Raw genomic sequence first — 18,866 nt, forward strand, 5'->3', positions numbered from 1 at the left:
AGTCGAACAAATTGACATTTTTCCAAAGGGGTTAACCCATGGTTTTGGTCCAGAAATGGCCATTTTTCTAACATTTTGCTTTTTACGCAATATAGGCCAGGATAATGTCTTTTATGATATTCTAGAACGAAAAAACGCCTCTCTAGGCTATAAAAACAAGAAGTTGAAATAGTCGAAAAATTGACATTTTTCCAAAGGGGTTAACCCATGGTTTTGGTTTAAAAATGGCCATTTTTCCAACTTTTTCTTTTTAGGTAATATAGGCCAGGAAAATGTCTTTTATGATATTTTAGAAGGAAAAACGCCTTTCTAGGCTATAAGAACAAGAAGTTGAAAAAGTCGAATAATTGACATTTTTCGAAAGGGGTTAACCCATGGTTTTGGTCCAAAAATGGCCATTTTTCCCACTTTTTTCTTTTTAGGAAATATAGGCCAGAAAAACGTCTTTTATGATATTCTAGCACAACAAAACGCCTGTCTAGGCTATAAAAACAAGAAGTTCAAAATTTCGAAAAATTGACACTTTTTCCAAAGGGGCTAACCCATGGTTTTGGGCCAAAAAAAGCCATTTTTCCAACTTTTTTTTAGCCAATATAGGCCAGGAAAATGTCTTTTATGATCTTCTAGAACGAAAAAACGCCTTTCTAGGCTATAAAAACAAGAAGTTCAAAAAGTCGAAAAATTGACATTTTAGCAAAGGGGTTAACCCATGGTTTTGGTCCAAAAATGCTATTTTTCCAACTTTGTTTTTTAGAAAATATAGGCCAGGAAAATGACTTTTATGATATTCTAGAACAAAAAAACGCCTCTCTGGGCTATAAAAACAAGAAGTTGAAAAAGTTGAAAAATTGACATTTTTCCAAAGGGGCTAACCCATGGTTTTGGGCCAAAAAAAGCCATTTTTCCAACCTTTTTTTTAGCCAATATAGGCCAGGAAAATGTCTTTTATGATATTCTAGAACGAAAAAACGCCTTTCTAGGCTATAAAAACAAGAAGTTCAAAAAGTCGAAAAATTGACATTTTTGCAAAGGGGTTAACCCATGGTTTTGGTTCAAAAATGCCTATTTTTCCAACTTTGTTTTTTAGATAATATAGGCCAGGAAAATGACTTTTATGATATTCTAGAACAAAAAAAAGCCTCTCTTAGCTATAAAAACAAGAAGTTGAAAAAGTTGAAAAATTGACATTTTTCCAAAGGGGTTAACCCATGGTTTTGGTCCAAAATCGCCATTTTTCCAAGTTTTTTTTTTTAGGCAATATAGGCCAGGAAAACGCGTTTTATGATATTGTAGAACGAAAAAACGCCTTTCTAGGCTATAAAAACAAGAAGTTGAAAAGGTCGAAAAATTGACATTTTTCCGCAGGGGTTAACCCTTGGTTTTGGTCCAAAATGGCCATTTTTCCCACTTTTTTCCTTTTAGGAAATATAGGCCAGAAAAACGTCTTTTATAATATTGTAGAACAACAAAATGCCTTTCTAGGCTATAAAAACAAGAAGTTAAAATGTCGAAAAATTGACATTTTTCCAAAGGGGTTAACCCATGGTTTTGGTCCAAAAATGGCCATTTTTCTAACATTTTATTTTTCAGGCAATATAGGCCAGGAAAACGTCTTTTCTGATATTCTAGAACGAGAAAACGCCTTTCTAGGCTATAAAAACAAGAATTTCAAAAAGTCGAAAAATAGACATTTTTCCAAAGATGTTAACCCATGGTTTTGGTCCAAAAATGCACATTTTTCCAACTTTTTTTTTTTGCAAAAAAGGCCAGGAAAACGTCTTTTATGATCTTCTAGCACAAAAAAAACGCCTTTCTAGGCTTTAAAAACAAGAAGTTAAAAAAGTCGAAAAATTGACATTTTTCCAAAGGGGTTAACCCATGGTTTTGGTCCATAAATAGCCATTTATCCAACTTATTTTTTTTAGGCAATATAGGTCAGGAAAATATCTTTTATGATATTCTAGAACGAAAATAAACCTTTCTAGGCTATAAAAATAAAAAATTGAAAAAGTCTAAAAATTGACATTTTTCCAAAGGGGTTAACCCATGGTTTTGGTCCATAAATAGCCATTTATCCAACTTATTTTTTTTAGGCAATATAGGCCAGGAAAATATCTTTTATGATATTCTAGAACGAAAAAACACCTTTGTAGGCTATAAAAATAAAAAATTGGAAAAGTCGAAAAACTGACATTTTTCCAAAGGGGTTAACTCATGGTTTTGGTCCAAAAATGGCTATTTTTCCAACGGTTTTTTTTTTTAGCCAATATAGGCTAGGAAAATGTCTTTTCTGATATTCTAGAACAAGAAAACGCCTTTCTAGGCTATAAAAACAGAAAGTTCAAAAAGTCGAAAAATTGACATTTTTCCAAAGGGGTTAACCCAAGGTTTTTGTCCAGAAATTGCCCTTTTTCCAACTTTTTTTTTTAGGCAATATAGGCCAGGAAAATGTCTTTTATGATATTCTAGCACAAAAGAAACGCCTTTCTAGGCTATAAAAACAAGAAGTTCAAAAAGTCGAAAAATTAGCATTTTTGCAAAGGGGTTAACTCATGGTTTTGGTCCAAAAATAGTTATTTTTTCTAAGTTTTTTTTTAGGCAATATAAGCCAGGAAAATGTCTTTTATGATATTCTAGAACGAAAAAACGCCTTTCTATGCTATAAAAACAAGAAGTTCAAAAAGTCGAAAAATTGAGATCTTTCCAAAAGGGTTAACCCATGGTTTTGGTCCAAAAATGGCCATTTTTCCAACATTTTTTTTTTAGGCAATGTAGGCCAGGAAAATGTCTTTTATGATATTCTAGAACGAAAAAACATCTGTCCAGGCTATAAAAACAAGAAGTTCAAAATGTCGAAAAATTGACATTTTTCCAAAGGGGTTAACTCATGGTTTTTGTCCAAAAATGGCCATTTTCCAACTTTTTTTTTAGGCAATATAGGCCAGGAAAATGTCTTTTATGAGATTCTAGAACGAAAAAACGCCTTTCTAGGCTATAAAAAAAAGAAGTTCAAAAACTCGAAAAATTGACATTTTTCCCAAGGGGTTAACCCATGGTTTTGGTCTAAAAATGGCCCTTTTTTCAACTTTTTTTTTAGGCAATATAGGCCAGGAAAATGTCTTTTATGATATTCTAGAACGAAAGAACGCCTTTCTAGGCTATAAAAACAAGAAGTTCGAAAAGCCGAATAACTGACATTTTTGCAAAGGGGTTAACCCATGGTTTTGGTCCAAAAATGGCCATTTTTCAACCCTTTTTTGTTAGGCAATATAGGCCAGGAAAATGTCTTTTATGATATTCTAGAACGAAAAAACGCCTTTCTAGGCTATAAAATTAAGGTGGTTCGACTGGATTTTTTGGGGTTGATACCTCCCAACTTTGAGCATTAACTACATCCACATGAGTAAAGATATGGAAAAATTGTTACCACAACTGTATTATATAAAGATGAAAATTTCTTATGATCTGGGTTTTATTGCAATCGGAGTCGCCATGGCAACGTAGTGACGCCATTACGTTTTTCATTTTTCTTTCTGTTTTTCTGTTCCAGGAGTTTTTTGAAGAAATCGCTTTAGGAAGTATGTACCTGCTATAATTGCCTCCATTATGGCGTAGTTTAAACAAATTCTATGAGAGCGTTTTCGAAATATTTTGAAATATAGTTTTGAGAATAAAAAAAACGGTGAAATAGCATGCTACCTACACAATTCGCTAATATTTTAAGAAAATGATAAGCTTTGGAAACGAGGCCTCATCTCATAGCGGTTTGATTCCATTGAAAACTGCATACGAAAAAATAGGGGAATTGCTCTGGGCGATCGCGAGTAAGAAGAATTTTATTAACTTGCATTCAGCTGCTTTTGATACAGGTTTTGGACGTAATTTGGTCCATGCCTAAAAATTTCGCATTTTTCCAAAAACCGCTCGATAAATTTTTTTATAAATTCGACAATCCCGAGATCAATTGTCAAGGAATATTCCCTGCAAGTTTCAAGAACATTGAAAACAGGGACGGCTTTTAAATAGGGCCTCAAATTTAGCCAATTTTTTCCCCAGATTTTGTGTTTACAAGTGAGCGTCCTCATTATTCACTGGCATTGTTTTCAAGTTTCATATACACGTGCACATTTAGCAAAAAGATAGAATTTACATCAAAAAGGACCCTCGGTTAAATCTCCGGGATATGCTAATTACCGAGTAAAGAGATTAATGATATATTATAACATCAGAGCAACTCTTTGTGAGAGTTTCTGTGATGTTATAACCCGAGTAAGATAATTAAGTATTCCATCCTACACGATGAGCCGTGACGTTCACCGTGTCGGCTCTCACTGCTGTCTGTGACGACAAGCCAATTATTAGCATACTCCAGATATTTCTTCGGAAAGTAATCGAGAGTTCTTTTTGATGCAAATTTATAACTTTTGCTAGTTGTGCACGTGCATATGAAACTTGAAAACAATGCCAGTGAATAATGAGGGCGCTCACTTGTAAACACAAGATCTGGGGGGAATATTGGTTATATTTGAGGCCCTATTTAAAAGCCTTCCCTATTTTCAATGTTCTTGAAACTTGCAGGGAATATTTCTTGACAATTGATCTCGGGATTGTCGAATTTATAAAAAAATTTATCGAGCGGTTTTTGGAAAAATGCGAAATTTTTAGGCATGGACCAAATTACGTCCAAAAACTGTATCAAAAGCAGCTGAATGCAAGTTAATAAAATTCTTCTTACTCGCGATCTCCCAGAGCAATTCCCCTCTTTTTTTGTATGCAGTTTTCAATGGAATCAAACCACTACGAGATGAAGCCTCGTTTCCAAAGCTTATCATTTTCTTAAAATATTAGCGAATTGTGTAGGTAGCATGCTATTTCACTGTTTTTATTATTCTTAAAACTACATTTCAAAATATTTCGAAAACGCTCTCATAGAATTTGTTTAAACTACGCCATAATGGAGGCAATTATAGCAGGTACATACTTCCTAAAGCGATTTCTTCAAAAAACTCCTGGAACAGAGAAACAGAAAGAAAAATGAAAAACGTAATGGCGTCACTACGTTGCCATGGCGACTCCGATTGCAATAAAACCCAGATCATAAGAAATGTTCATCTTTATATAATACAGTTGTGGTAACATTTTTTCCATATCTTTACTCATGCCGACGTAGTTAATGCTCAAAGTTGGGAGGTATCAACCCCAAAAAATCCAGTCGAGCCACCTTAAGAAGTTCAAAAAGTTGAAATATTCAAAAAAATCACCCATGGTTTTGGTCCAAATATGGCCATTTTTCCAACTTTTTTTTTTTAGACAATATAGGCCCGGAAAATGTCTTTTATGATATTCTAGAACGAAAAAACGCCTTTTTAGGCTATAAAAACAAGAAGTTTGAAAAGTCGATAAATTGACATTTTTCCAAAGGGGTTGATCCATGGTTTTTGTCAAAAAGTGGCCATTTTTCCATTTTTTTATTTTAGGCAGTATTGGCCAGCAAAATGTCTTTTACGATAGTCTAGAACGAAAAAACGCCTTTCTAGGCTAAAAAAATAACAAGTACAAAAAGATGAAAACTTGTGATTTTTTGAAAGGGGCTAGTCCATTGTTGTGGTCAAAAATTGGGCCTGTTTTCATCTTTTTATTTTAGGCAATATAGGCCAGGAAAATGTGTTTTAGGATACTCTAGAACGTAATAACGCCTTTCTAGGCGATCAAAACAAGAAGTTTAAATAGTCGAAAAATTGAGATTTCTTTAAAGGGGTTAGTCCATGGTTTTGGTCAAAAATTGTCAATTTTTCCTTCTTTTTATTTTAGGCATTATAGGCCAGCAAAATTTTTTTTACAAAAGTCTAGAACAAAAAAACGCTTCTCTAGGCTATAAAATTAAAAAGTACAAAAAGTCGAAAAATTGAGAATTTTCAAAAGGGGTTAGTTTATGTTTTTTGTCAAAAATTGACCGTTTTTCCATGTTTCTATATTTGGCATTATAGGCCAGCAAAAGGTCTTTTATTATAGTCTAGAACGAGAAAAGTCCTATTTTAGGCCATAAAATCAAGAAGTACAAATAGTCGAAAAATGGAGATTTTTTTAAAGGCGTTAGTTCATGGTTTTGGTCAAAAATTGGCCATTTTTCCATCTTTTTATTTTTGGCAATATAGGTCAGCACAAGGTCTTTTACGATAGTCTAGAACGAAAAGACCCTTTTGTACGCTATAAAATTGAGAAGTACAAAAAGTCGAAAAATTGAGATTTTCCCAAAGGGGTTAATTGATAGTTTTGATCAAAAATTGGCAATTTTTCCATCTTTTTCTTTCCGGCAATATAGGCCAGTAAAACGTCTTTTACGATAGTCTAGAAGGAAAAAACGCCTTTCTAGGCTATAAAATCAAGAAGTACAAAAAGTCGAAAAATTGAGATTTTTCTAAAGGGTTAGTCCATGGTTTTGGTGAAACATTGGCCATTTTTCATTTTTTTATTTTTGGCAATATAGGCCAGCAAAATTTCTTTTACGGTAGTCTAGAATTAAAAAATGCCTTTCTAGGCTATAAAATCAAGAAGTACAAAAGGTCGAAAAATTCTGATTTTTCCGAAGTGGTTAGTCCATGGTTTTGGGCAAAAATTGGCTTTTTTGCAACCAAGATCATAACCAAACACTATTTCTTGTGGTATTTTTAGGACGAACAAATAAAGACAAATTCAAATTCCCTTACAAGAACTATTGGTTTACGCCTTTGGCAAAATGGGATTTTTCAGACATAAAAAATTGTTTTGTTTACAGTCTAAGAAGCCATTTTTTTATCTACAGCGTCATCAAGCACTATTCGTGGTCGTATTTTCACCAAAAAGAAATAAAGAAAAATTTGAATCAAAATCATGGGTTAACCCCTTTGGAAAAATATAACTTTTTATGCTTTGAAAAATTGTTGTTTTCGTAGTCTTAAATTTTTATATATATTTATAACATCATTAAACACTATTCCTCGACGTACTTTAGGCCTTTTCCACTGCGGTGTTTAAAGAAATTTTCTAGGTCGTCCCTCCATCTCATTATTGGTCTTAATCCCTCGGTTCCATGTGTGTCCCCGGGGCCGTCCCGAACGTAATGCAGGTTGTCCAACGGTTTTCTGTTGTTCTCGCCAAATAACCAGCCAAATACCATTTGAGTTTGATTATCATTTCCATGATATCTCGTACTTTGTTTTGTTTGCTCGGATCTATTGGACTGTTTTATGATCTGGCCATGTGATGTTTAGCATGATTCTCTCACGCACTCTCTGCAAAGTTCGGAGTTTAAAGGTTTCTTGTTTCGCAAGATTACAGGTCTCGCATACATAGTTGACCGTTGGTAAGATCCATGCTCTCGCTCGAGAACGTGTGTATGTGTACTACACAACAAATGTATGTTGTGGTTCAAATTTATCCTTGGTTTTACTCATTATCATACATGACCACTGATACCCAACAACAAAGGAAAATAGAATTTAAACCAAGGATAAAATTGAACCAAAACATGAACACCCAAGACGGAAAACACTTTTATTTCAATTTTCTAAAGTAATGTACAAAGTTCTAACTGTCAAACAATGGTTATTTTAAATTTTGACTGTACTACTCAGCAACAGACTTAGTGTGTAAGCAAAGGGCTTGGACAAAACCATCTCTGCGAAGTACATACAGCAACTAGTAATCCGCGACAAACTATTTAAAAGTCTAGTATTAAAGGGCATAACCCTGACTGGAGGTGTACAACATTGCAATTCTAAAGCTCATCCTGGGTTAGCTAAAAAATGAAGCAAGACTCTGGGAAATTTGGCAGAGCTGGGCTACCGCTTACAATTTAAATAAAAGCGGTCCGACGGAGGCCAGAAAAAACCTGCCCATAAAACCCCAAGGGGAAAAAAGGAGGAAGGAAATCTGGATAGGAACCAAGGCTCTAGCTCCAAAGTCCTTCGTACTGGACCTCTACATGGCAAACGAGAAACGAACACCTGAAACGAGGGTTGGTTTTGAAGGCTAGTGGAACAAGCCAAGATAAGCGCTTCACCTTTTATGATCCTCTATTTCACGAAATGGTGTCTGTAAAAGGGACTTAATCTTGAGCGTACATCTGCTGATAAGGTTTTAAAGAGGAGAGAAATGCCAGCAGCATTTCAATCTGTTCAACATTCAGTGCTCTGTTCTTACAATCCATTATTTTTTTTCACAGAACAACAATTCAGATTTCCGCTTCTCTGTAAGGCACGACACTTTGTTGGGGCTCTAGGTTCTCTTCCTCTGTTAAGCTGTTAATTATGAGAAAGAAATTTAAAATTCTCCATTAATTTATCAGATGTAAATGAATGATTTTTCAGTAATAGGAGACGCATGTTTTGCGCACAGGATTATGGGAACGCCACGAGGAAAAAATTGCAAGTCGCTGCAAAGAAATGTATGGGGTGGAGTTGTTTCTCCGTTAAAAAAAAGTGTCTTTGGGCATAGAATGTTGTTGAAGTCCAAAAAACATCTTGATGAGATATAGCCTCTCATAAAAAGCCAGCCGTTGCTAAGAGAAATCGTGATAGCATATATTGTAAAAGACCTATCTAAAAAAGAAATTCATTACGTCATATACTCATACCAGCCAATCTATAAAACTCCAAGATACAACAGTTCCACCAAAAGCAGCCGTCTGTGGTCAATTAGGATTCAGGATTCCAAATCTCTACCTAATAGTTTTAGCTCCAATTATGCACATCCTCGCTTTGACCTGGAAAGACTGAATAAAAGCCGCTCTAAAACAACAACACTAGAGGCAGTGAAGGAAAAAGGTTAGAAGTCCTGGGAATAAAATGTGCTCAACCATCACCTGTAGAAATAAAAAGAGACTAGAAAGTTAGAATACGTTTTTGCTTTGGAAAGAATCTCAATGAGAGGGGTGTCTTATGGTTATTATATCTCCAGTATGAGTTTCCAATTTGAAAAGTACCGAGATTGGATTGGTATCCCTACGTTTCTCTGTTCTCTGATTTATTGTGTAAATTCGGTTTGAGTGTCAGCGGTTTACGCAAAATACGTTTTCACGCCTATACACCCCGTCGAATTTCCACAAAAAAACAGTTCCCAAACAAACCAGGATTCCCGTTGTCCACGTTAATAATTTTGGATTGGTATCCCTATGTTTCTCTGTTCCCTGATTTATTGTGTAAATTCGGTTTGAGTGTCAGCGGTTTACGTAAAATACGTCTCAACGCCTATACACCCCGTCGAATTTCCACAAAAAATCAGTTCCCAAACAAACCACGATTCCCGTTGTCCAGGTTAATAATTTTGGATTGGTATCCCTACGTTTCTCTGTTCACTGATTTATTGTGTAAATTCTGTTGAAGTGTCAGCGGTTTACGTAAAATACGTCTCAACGCCTATACACCCCGTCGAATTTCCACAAAAAATCAGTTCCCAAACAAACCACGATTCCCGTTGTCCACGTTAATAATTTTGGATTGGTATCCCTATGTTTCTCTGTTCCCTGATTTATTGTGTAAATTCGGTTTGAGTGTCAGCGGTTTACGTAAAATACGTCTCAACGCCTATACACCCCGTCGAATTTCCACAAAAAATCAGTTCCCAAACAAACCACGATTCCCGTTGTCCAGGTTAATAATTTTGGATTGGTATCCCTACGTTTCTCTGTTCACTGATTTATTGTGTAAATTCGGTTGAAGTGTCAGCGGTTTACGCAAAATACGTCTCAACGCCTATACACCCCGTCGAATTTCCACAAACAAATCAATTCCTAAAGAAACCAGGATTCCCATTGTCCGCTCTGATAATTTTAGATCGGAGTAATGTGGACCTTCTTCTTTTTGAAAAAGAAAGCGGAAAAAATGGAACCATGGTCAATAGAGTTTGCTTGGCGATCCCAAAGCGTGCTACCATCACCTGTAGAGATAGGAAGAAACTAAGAAGTTTGCATAAGGTTCCAATTTGAAAAGTACCCGCATTAGCGTGGTATCCCTACGTTTCTCTGTTCCCTGATTTATTGTGTAAATTCGGTTTGAGTGTCAGCGGTTTACGCAAAATACGTTTTAACGCCTATACACCCCGTCGAATTTCCACAAAAAAATGAGTTCCCAAACAAACCACGATTCTCGTTGTCCACGTTAATAATTTTGGATTGGTATCCCTACGTTTCTCTGTTCCCTGATTTATTGTGTAAATTCGGTTGAAGTGTCAGCGGTTTACGCAAAATACGTCTCAACGCCTATACACCCCGTCGAATTTCCACAAACAAATCAATTCCTAAAAAGCCAGGATTCCCATTGTCCGCTCTGATAATTTTAGATCGGAGTAATGTGGACCTTCTTCTTTTTAAAAAAGAAAGCGGAAAAAATGGAATCATGGTCAATAGAGTTTGCTTGGCGATCCCAAAGCGTGCTACCATCACCTGTAGAGATCGGAAGAAACTAAGAAGTTAGCATAAGGTTCCAATTTGAAAAGTACCCGAATTAGCGTGGTATCCCTACGTTTCTCTGTTCCCTGATTTATTGTGTAAATTCGGTTTGAGTGTCAGCGGTTTGCGCAAAATACGTTTCAACGCCTATACACCCCGTCGAATTTCCACAAAAAAATCAGTTCCCAAACAAACCACGATTCCCGTTGTCCACGTTAATAATTTTGGATTGGTATCCCTACGTTTCTCTGTTCCCTGATTTATTGTGTAAATTCGGTTGAAGTGTCAGCGGTTTACGCAAAATACGTCTCAACGCCTATACACCCCGTCGAATTTCCACAAACAAATCAATTCCTAAGGAAAACAAGGATTCCCATTGTCCGCTCTGATAATTTTAGATCGGAGTAATGTGGACCTTCTTCTCTTATAGATAGGAAGAAACTAAGAAGTTAGCATAAGGTTCCAATTTGAAAAGTACCCGAATTAGCGTGGTATCCCTACGTTTCTCTGTTCCCTGATTTATTGTGTAAATTCGGTTTGAGTGTCAGCGGTTTGCGCAAAATACGTTTCAACGTCTATACACCCCTTCGAATTTCCACAAAAAATCAGTTCCCAAACAAACCAGGATTCCCATTGTCCACGTTAATAATTTTAGATTGGTATCCCTACGTTTCTCTTTTCCCTGATTCATTGTGTTCATTGATTCATTGATGCAAAAGAGAGATCCTCCAGATTTTAGATTTCCAGGGGATGGCATCTCCGCGGCCAGTGTGGTGCCTTGGTTGATGGCTTCTTGCAAGGTTCCTATGGATATATATGTTGTAGTTAATTTTTTATCTAAGGTGATTTGTATTTATTTTTCTTTTGTTTTAACTTCATTAGCAATACATTAAAATTTCGCCCCCAACCCCCGCCAAAAAAAAAAAATTACCTGAGATAAAATATTACTTACAACGTATAAATAAATTGGTCTACATGTTTTTCACTGAGTGTTTATCATATAGTGAATTGTTTAACATTTGCATCATGCATTCTGCTCATATCAAGGCATCAACAGCAAATTTGTTTTCAAGATAGCATTATCTAGTAGGGGCCTTGCAATGTCACCTACCTCTTCAGCTGATTAAGGCAAGCTTTCGGTTCAAGTTTTCATGCCCCCAGGTGGCCTCTGAGGATTACAATGAGTGCTTCATGTTCAATTTGCCTTGCACAGATATTTTTCTGGAAAAATAAATGTGCTTTATTACGATCAGACTATAACTTCTACTTACACTGTGATTATCTGTGTTAGGTTACAATGACTAAGAGTACTAAATAAAAATATTGTTTTTAAGGCAACTCAGGTTTCTGCATTGCATTTGTTCTGTTTATCTAGAGAACTACTGTAGATGACTGATTTGTTGCTAATAATGATACAGTACAGTTTAAACGTTGCTTATCCGGGCAGGAAAAAAAATTAAAACCTGCCCACCTGTACATGGAAATGTGGTTCTAACTTAGTTCTTGTCTATAATAAGTCATATATGTAGATATTTTGTGCAAAATTAGTATAGGTAATAACATGACAAAATTGTTACAGGTAATTTCACGAGCCATTAGGCGAGTGAAATTTGAGACAATTTTGAAATATCATGAGTGGTATTTCACACCAAATATCACATACAAATCTTGCTATTTTGTTTTTCCCGGCTGGAATTTTTCCAAGTAATCACGCTTGCCAGGCAGCCAGGTGAATGAAACAAGCGAGGAACATGCACACTGCTTCCAATCTCTGTATAAATTAAGCTGGCCACTCCGGGCTGGCCCTTTTCATGCAATACCGGGATAAAAGTCACCTCAGCAGAGCTATCCAGTCCGGCTCATGTGTTAAGGCCCCTACTGTGAGTTGCATTGTAATGCAGTTTGCATGTGAAAGCTTTGGAATTTGCCACTTTTGTGGTTTGTGTATGAGAGAAATCAACTTGATCTAATTAACCTACAAGGGTTTTAACTGTCATGCAAGCAGTTTGCAAATGCTGAAGATTCATGAAGAACCATAAAAGGTTATTGATTTTAAGAAATCACCTCCTTTCTGAACATATGCAATGAAATTATGCATCATTCAATGTTACAAGAAATAGGCTAATGTCTACTAGCTCCAAAAAAAATTATCAAACTGCCAAAATACTTTATATGTGGCCACTCATCCCATCTTCATTTCCCCCATTGAAACAATCCCATATTCATCTCATGCACGATCACGGAATTTTCCGTCATCGCACGATATCTTCTTTGACTCTTAACAACTGAGGGAAAAATATTGTCAAACTCTTGGCTATAAGCCAAACCCATCAATTCCACAGTGTGATTTAATTCAATGTTTAATACTACCAACGATTCAAAAATATTCATTACGTCTAAAACTGAAAAGAAACACATAAAGCAATTGCGAATGGATACAAATACCCAAAAAAATGACCTGGTTAAATGATAACATCATATCAAAAAACACAGATATATCCTGTAATATGATATTTGAAATGTCATTCCTCATGAACACATTTTTATAAACACCTGACAAATAGCACGAAAAATGGCTTAAACTCTTAGGTGTGATCCAAACCTGTTTTAAATTCCAAATATTTTTGACAGATTTAATCCCTGGATTTAATACTTCTAAATTTCTGAAAAAACCGGCCGCAATAATAAAGGTAAGGTTCAGATTAAGTTCATCTTTTCCTCACATTGAAAATTATCCCTGCATTGCTTTAACATGTTCATCCCTTTTAATTCCTTTCTCCACACATTGTTGGGAATTGCTTTTCTTTGTTGCAAGGTTTTTGAGATCTTAAAAGTGGGATCAAGTATGTACCCTGTAAGCAGAACTTTCTTTCCGGTATGCTTTTTATCTTGTACAAGACATTCGCATCGCTTGGCTTGTTTACATTCACATGTATTGCGTGCCTATTGCAACTTTGAATCAAAAGAAGCGAACTCGATTACATTATTTGAGCGATGTGCAAATAATAATTAACGTTCTTTCTTGTTCACTATATTAAAAGTCTTCAAAAATAAGAAATGTATTATTAAAATTTTAGTTTATAGTTCTGTCATTGATATTAATCAGATGAAAGTGATTTTTGCAACAATTATAGCAGGCGGCTAGGGGCGATTTGTGTAAGGTACCTCATGCGTTTTGATCAAATTATTACAGATTTCCCATACATACGCTATTTGCAGCTTACCTACTGGAAATGCACATTTGGTGTTGTCCCGGGATGGGGCATTTGTACCCCATTTTTAAGCCCCACCATGAGGCATTTGCAGCTTTTCCAAATCAAATGACAAATACCTGACAAACGCCCGGAAAGGGGGGGGGGGGGGATATGGGCATGCTTGGAATTTAGTTGACTGAGCCATTAATAAAGAATGTAATTTTGCCTGGAAAGTTGTCTATTTTATGTGATAAAAACAAAATAGCCCGAAAATCGTTCGAAAATATAGAGCAACTGGGAATTTTCTGCAAATTTATTTTCTGACGCTGTTACATAATGCTAATGAGATTCAAACTAATTAGCATAATGAAATTCAACACTCGTGGTTTGCTGTTTACCTTCAAAAGACGCTTTATTTTCTAGTTTTTCACCGAAATATCGGGTTAAAAACAAGCATATAGTTATTTACTGATAGGATTCATCAACATAAGCAAGGCTTTGAAGGCAAAAAGCTAAGCGGGAAGGAATTCGTCGCGTCTGAAGAGTATCAGAGAGTATGTGTGGTAGACATAGCCGGCTCGGCGATTCTTGCTGTTTTCTTACCTGCATTTTTGCGTTCAATTTGCTTGTTATCCTCCAGAATCCTTTAAAATAGTTTGCTTGACTTGTATTTGGTCAAAATGCGTCGATACAAGCTTTCCTGGCCATTCTTCGCAAACCCCGCAACAAAATCCTTGCCGCATTTCTCATTTTTCAAAAACGTCGTGGTTGCGTTACGCTAATAACCGACCGGGGACTGGAACTAGCCACATAATTATGCAAAATTTGTGGGCCAAATTGGAGTAACGCAAACAGTAAACGCGTTTTGCGCATTTTTTTCGTTAAAGGTCCCGGCCTGAAGCTCCTAGCACAGGACCGGGAGACAATTTATGAGTCTCGATGCTTACGCAAGCAAGAATAAATATGATTTGTAATGCAGCGAAGAAATAATTACATCACTGCAAACTGCATCGTGTACGTCCAGATGTGAAGTATTTTAGAGTTCTTCTTGATCAATTTCTTACGAATGGTATCATTGGTTCGTGTGCAGGAGGCAGTCTCTAGTAACTCACGCGTATATAAAGGAAGGTACCTACAGTTGAAATATACAGTCAGTATGTTAGAAAAATCTCGACTTGCTTGACCAGGGGCCACGAGGAATTGGTGGGTAATGATGACGTTTCTATTGTTCGCGCCCGCAAGTAACTGATAGTTTAGCGTAAATTCTGTTGACAACCGGTGAGGAGGAATGAGTTCGCGGAATGGCATGTCGCATGGCTTGTAGCCTGAATTTCATGCGATTACTTCGAGTCATTATTACTCCCTGAGTTACTGAGGGAGTAATAGGCAAGGAAAATGTGTTGGAGAATGTTCTAGAAAGAAAAAAAAGCCTTTCCAGACTATAAAAACAACAAGTAAAAAAAGTCGAAAAATTGGGATTTTTCCGAAGGGGTTAGTCCACGGTTTTGTTCAAAACTTGGCAACTTTTCGATCTTTTTAATATAGGCAAAAAAGGCAAAGAAAATGAGTTTAAAAATATTCTACAAGGGAAAAAAGCTTTTTCAGACAATAAGAGAAACAAGTTAAAAAAGTCAAAAAAATTGGTATATTTTTTAAAGGGGTTAGTCCATGGTTTTGGTCAAAAATTAACAATTTTTCCACCTTTTTAATATAAGGAAAATAGGCCAGAAAAATGTGTTTAAGAATATTCTAGGAAGAAAAAAGCCTTTCCAGACTATAAAAACAAGAAGCTAAAAAAGTCGAAAAAATTGCGATTTTTCCAAAAGGGTAGTCCATGGTTTTGATCAAAAATTGGCAAATTTTTCTATGCTTTTAATATCTTCTATTGTATCCAGAATATTAAAAAACGATCGTTTGAGCCTAGATTCCCCCCCCAAAAAAATGTAAAAAAACGTCGATTTTTTCACCAAAACCCATGGACTAACACCTTTGCAAATTTTCGATTTTTTTGGACTTTTTTCAAACTTCACTATTCCAGTCTAAAAAGCATTCTTTTTTATTTAGAATATCAAAAAACGATATTTGTGGCTTGATTTCCTAAAAAAACACACATGAGAAAAAGGTCAATTTTTGACAAAAACCATGGGCTAACCCCTTAGCAAATTTTCGATTTTTTGGACTTTTTTCCAAACATTTCAATTCCGATTTAAGAAGCATTCTTTTCTATCCAAATATCAAACAACAACCTTGTGTGGCTAGATTTCCCAAAAAAAAAAAACATATGAGAAAAAGGGCGACTTTTTGAAAAAACCCTAAACTAACCGATTTGCAAATTCTTGACTTTTTGGACTTTCTTAAACTTTACTATTCCGTTCTAAAAACCATTCTTTTCTATTCAGAATATCAAAAAACTATCTTTTGCGGCTAGATTCCCCACAAAGACACATATGAGAAAAAGGGCAATTTTTTGACAAACACCGTGGACTAACCCCTTTTCAAATTTTCGATTTTCTTGGACTTTTTTCAAACTTTACAATTCCGGTCTAAAAAGCATTCTTTTCTATCCAGAATAACAAATAACCATTTTTTTGTGGCCAGATTTCCCCAAAAGACACATATGACAGAAAGGTCGATTTTTCGAGAAAAACCATGGACTAACCCCTTTGCAAATTTTCGATTTTTTGCACTTTGTTTTTTTAAACTTTCCTACTCCGGTCTAAAAAGCATTGTTTTCTATTCAGAATATCAAAAAATGACTTTTTGTGACTACATATCCCGAAAAAAACACTTGAGAAAAAGGTCGATTTTTGACAAAAACTAAGGTCTAACCCTTTGCACGCAAATTCTCGAGTGTCTGGACTTTTTTCAAACTTTACTATTTTGGTATAACAAGCATTACTTTCTATCCAGACTATCAAAAAACAATCTTTTGTGGCTAGATATCCCGAAAACAGACATATGAGAAAGAGATCGATTTTTTGACAAAAACCATGGGCTAACTCCTTGATTGCAAATTTTCTATTTTTTGAACTTTTTTTTTAACTTTACTATTCTGGTCTAAAAAGCTTTCTTGTCTATTCAGAATATCAAAAAATGACCTTTTGTGGCCACATATCCCAAAAATACACACATGAGAAAAAAGGTCGATTTTTGACAAAAACCATCGACTAACGCCTTTGCAAATTTGCGGTTTTTTGCACTTTTTGCAAACTTTACTATTCAGGTCTAAGAAGCACTTTTTTCAATCCAGAATATCATAAAACGATATTTTGTGGCTAAGTTTCCCAAGGAAAACACATATGAGAAAAACGGTCGATTTTTGGACAAAAACCATGGAGTAACCTCTTTGCAAATTTTCGTGTTTGTGGACTTTTTTCGGACTTTACTATTCCGGTTTAAAAAACATTCTTTTTTATCCAGAATATTAAAAAACCCTCTTTTGTGGCTAGTTTTTTTAAAAAATTACGCATGAGAAAAATGACGATTTTTTGACAGAAACCATGGACTAACCCCTTTGCAAATTTTCCAGTTTTTGGTCTTTTTTCGAACTTTACTCTTTCGGTCTTAAAAGCATTCTTTTTTATCCAGAATATCAAAAAGCGATTTTTTTGTGGCTAGATTTCCCCAAAAAACAGTCTATAAAATAGTCTTTGAATTTGTTCTACAGAGGAAACAAGCATTTTTAGACTATAAAAATATCGAAATATAGTCGAAAAACATTTTTGGCGAAAAATTGTCATGTTTACCCGTGTTTTATTTTCGGTAAAAATTGTCCAAAAAATAATCTTTGAATAGGTCCTACATAGAAAACAAGAATTTCTAGACTATAAAGCCCCATTTACACGGCAGAAACTTTTTGGCGCGGCTTTGATGAAAGTGGTACGCGTACCAAAAAAATAGTACTGATTACTCATTTACACGTTCTTTTTTCTACCGTGCTAAACGATGTGAAATTATGATTTGGTACGGGTAAAAGGCTCAGCATCTCGGCCAGCGTACTAGATTCTTTCCTAGTGCGCATGCTGCTTCCTCTGTAAAAACATGGCGGACGAAAAGTTCTTAGAATTCCCATAGCTGCATGTAGTCTACGCACCATGAACAAGTCGGTGGTCGTTGAAATACTGGTGTGGTTATTGAACTATTGTGCGGTTATTGAACACATTGAACTAACGAAAAAGTATTTACCACTTACATATGCATGTAGTTAATGCTACACACTTACATTAAAAAAATTCTAACGTATTTGTGGCTATTTCCCCCGCAGCTGCATGCTGTCTACGCTCATCAATGAACTAATGTGTGGTTATTGAATTTCTGGTGTGGTCATTGAACTACTGTCGTTTTTATTGAACTTTTGCGCGGTTATTGAACTAATGAAAAGCTCATTTGCACATGCTCTCCTACATTGGTCTTCACCAAAGGCACGAAGGCTCATCAGAGAAACGTTAGCTCGGCACGGCTAATCGTTTACACTGCCCACTTTATCCGAGCTGGGTTAGATTTTCAGGATCGCGTACCAATTTTATCCGTGCTCGGACTACCTCTCGACATGGTCCGAGCACAGGTGAAAGTTTGGTCCGGCACGGATGGGGCAAAGTCATTTACACGACTAAATCTATCCGTGCCGAACAAATTTTTTTGGTACGCGTACTTTTTTCATCCGAGCCGTGCCAAAAATTTTCGGCCGTGTAAATGGGGCTTAAAAGTTTCATCTTATATGGTCTAAAATTGGATTTTTCCAAGGGATTAACCCACGGTTTTGGTTGAACATTTTAAATTGTCCATTTGGCACTTTCGGTCAAATAGTCCATAAAATAGTCTTTTTCTATGTTCTACATAGAGAACAAGCAGTTCTATAGTGTAAAAATATCAATCTTATATGAGGTCGAAAAATTGGATTTTTCCAAAGGGGTTACGTCATTATGGTGGTTAAAGACTGTCATTTTTAATTAGTTATTTTTATATCCCCGACAGGAAAACCTTGTACGGGAGTTTTGGAAGGGGATCACCCTATAAGGCTTGCTTTCCAGGTAGTTGTTTGTGTACCATGCATTTAGCTGATCAGTTTCTAATCGCTCTGGGTCATTCTTTTTTTTTGGATTTTTGTTTTAAGGTCATCGAAAACAATTATACTCACCGGCTTTGCAGAAATGCGTTTTTTACAGTAAATCTGTGGCGCCTTGAGGTTGCAGGTCATATGAGTTTGGGGGACAGCGTGTGGCATAGTTTAAATTTTGCTGCTAGAG

The sequence above is a fragment of the Porites lutea genome, chromosome 12 (genome assembly GCF_958299795.1).
Source record: "Porites lutea chromosome 12, jaPorLute2.1, whole genome shotgun sequence".
Lineage (NCBI taxonomy): Eukaryota > Metazoa > Cnidaria > Anthozoa > Scleractinia > Poritidae > Porites > Porites lutea.